Source organism: Balaenoptera musculus, chromosome 3 (genome assembly GCF_009873245.2).
Source record: "Balaenoptera musculus isolate JJ_BM4_2016_0621 chromosome 3, mBalMus1.pri.v3, whole genome shotgun sequence".
Lineage (NCBI taxonomy): Eukaryota > Metazoa > Chordata > Mammalia > Artiodactyla > Balaenopteridae > Balaenoptera > Balaenoptera musculus.
Window position 1 is genome coordinate 23,029,802 of NC_045787.1, and position 3,074 is coordinate 23,032,875.

Genomic DNA, 3,074 nt, shown 5'->3' on the forward strand with positions numbered 1-3,074 from the left:
AGTAGAAAAGCAATGACTTAAGGGAAAAAACGCATTACCCTTTGCCAGATATTCAGAACACTTTGTGAAATAATCTCCCTTTTGAATTCTACTTTATTCTTAAAACATCTGACCATTAACTTCTGGAAAACAGTTCTTGCTCATGGGGTGGGTGCGTGTGTGTTGTGTACCACGGTAGCTTTCATCTTTAATAGTGAATAGGTGCATAAACTTTGACTGTATATCCCATAATAGCATAGCTACAAATTTACTGAGAATGTTTAAGAGTTAATGTTTTATCTGAGAATGGAAATTAAAGTTTATGTAAATCACCTCTATTAGAGTGTAGCTAAGAATAAGCTCTCAAAAAATGGTGATTTTTATTTCATACAATGGTTAGGGTTTTATTTAAATAAGAATATTTGAAATACCTCTAAACTGATGTTTTTCTCTGGGAATATTGTTTTTATTTCCCTGAGAGCTTTGCCCTAATTTAGAACTTTGATCTTAGTGTTCCAGGGAAAATTATGCCACTTGAACCTCAAATAAAAGGAAGAAAATTAACCTTTTTTTTTTTTTTTAAGTAGGGAATGAAATTGAGAATTGAGGAGAAGGTGAATCTTATTTCCCTTGAGGAAACTAATGCCCACCTACTGAGGATAAGTCCCAGGGAGAAGGAAGTGGTCAAATACAGATGCAGTCAACCCTTCGTATCTGTGGGCTCTGCATCCATGAATTCAAGGAACCACTGATTGAAAAGATTTTTAAAAATTCTAGAAAGTTCCAAAAAACAAAATTTGAATTTGCTGCCCATTGGACCATTTACATAGCATTTACATTGTATTAGGTATTATAAGTAACCTAGAGAAACCATTTTATACAAGGGACTAGAGCATCTGTGGATTTTGATATCTGGGGGGGGGTCCTAGAACAAATCCCTCCTGGATATCGAGGGATCATAGTACATGATGTAGACTAAGGTAAAATTTCAAAAGAGTGAATGCTTCCCCTACTAGACCTTTAAAACTCTTCAGGGAAATGATGAACCAATATATGTATGTTATGTTGATAATAAAAACTAAAAATGATGGCAAAGCATGTGTAGAAGTAAATCACTTGAACTGGCTGTATGTCATGTTTAGAAAGTGACCTAGTATGTTTAGGAAGATAAGCAATCAGAAATAAGAACCTTCTACCCTCCCCAAACTCAACCTTTTTTTTTATATTTTAATTTTTTAAATTTCTAATTGAGTTATAAATGACATAACATTACATTTTATGTGTACAACATAATGATTCAATATCTGTATACACTTTGATATGATCACTAAGTCCAGTTAACATCACCTTACGTAGTTACACTTTTTTTTCTTGTGATGAGAACTTTAAGATCAACTTTCTTAGCAACTTTCAAATATGCAATATGGTATTATTAACTGTAGTCACCATATTGTACATTATATTCCCATGACATTTTATGACTGGAAGTTTGTACCTTTGGCCCCCTTCACCCATTCCTTCTACCCCCATCCCTTTCCAATCACCAATCTGTTCTCAGTATCTATGAGCTTGGTTGTTTTGTTTTTGTTTTATATTCTACATATAACTGAGATCATTTGGTATTTGTCTTTCTGACTTATTTTACATAGCATAATACCTTTGCGGTCCATCCATGTTGTCAGAAATGGCAAGATTTCATTCTTTTTTTATGACTGAATGTATTCCATTACATATATATACTACCTCTTTATCCATTCATCTGTAGATGAACACAGGTTGCTTCCATATCTTGGCTATTGTAAATAAAGCCACAATAAACATTTGCATGTGCATATCTTTTTGAATTAATGTTTTTGTTTTCTTGAGGTAAATACCCATAAGTGAAATTGCTAGATCGTATGTTAGGTCTATTTTTAGTTTTTTGAGGAAACACCTTACTGTTTTTTATAGTGGCTGCACCAATTTACAATACCACAAACAGTATGTGATGGTTCCTTTATCTATACCTCCTTGCCAACACTTGTTATTGTCTTTTTGATGATAGCCGTTCTGACAGGTGTGACCTAGGTATCTCATTGTGGTTTTTATTTACATTTCCTTGATGATTAGTGATGTTGAGCATGTTTTTCATGTTCCTGTTGGACATCTGTATGTTATCTTTAGAAAAATGTCTATTCAGGTCTCCTGCCTGTTTTTTTAATCCTTACTTTTATTTGTATAAGTTCTTTGTATATTTCGGGTATTAACCCCTTTCCTTCGCAAATATCTTCTTCTATTCAATAGGGGGCCTTTGAATTTTGTTCAGTTTCCTTTACTGTGCAAAAGCTTCCTAGTTTGACATGGCCCATGTCTTTATTTTTGCTTTTGTCCCTTGACAGAGGAGACATCCAAAAAAATTATTGCTAAGATCAATGTCAAAGAGCATACTGCCTAGGTTTTCTAGTAGGAGTTTTATGCTTTCAGGTCTTACATTTATGTTTTTAATCTATTTTGAGTTTATTTTTGTAAATGCTGTGAGAAACTAGTCTAGTTTGATTATTTTGCATGTAGCTGTTCATTTTCCCAGCACCATTAATTGAAATGTCCATCTTTTCCCCATTGTAGAATCTTGCCTCCTTTGTTGTAAATTAATTGACCATAAAAGTATGGGTTTATTTCTAAACCCTCTATTCTGTTCCTTTTTTTTGTCAGTACCCTACTGTTTTGATTACTGGAGAGTTTTAATATAGTTTGAAATTGGGGAGCAGATTTGTTCTTCCTTCTCAAGATTGCTTTGGCTTTTTGGGGTCTTCTGTGTTTGCATATAAATCTTAGAATTATTCTAGTTCTGTGAGAAATGCCTTTGGTATTTTGGTAGGGATAGCATTGAATCTGTAGATTGCCTTGGGGAATATGGTCATCTTACCCATATTCTTTTAATCCATGAGTACAGTATATCTTTACATTTGTTTGTGCCATCTCTTAATTTCTTTCATCAGTATCAGTTTTCCAAGTACATGTATTTTACCTCTTTGGTTAGATTTATTCCTAGGTATTTTATTCTTCTTGATGCAATTGTAAATGGGATTGTTTTCTCAATTTCTCTGATAGTTTGT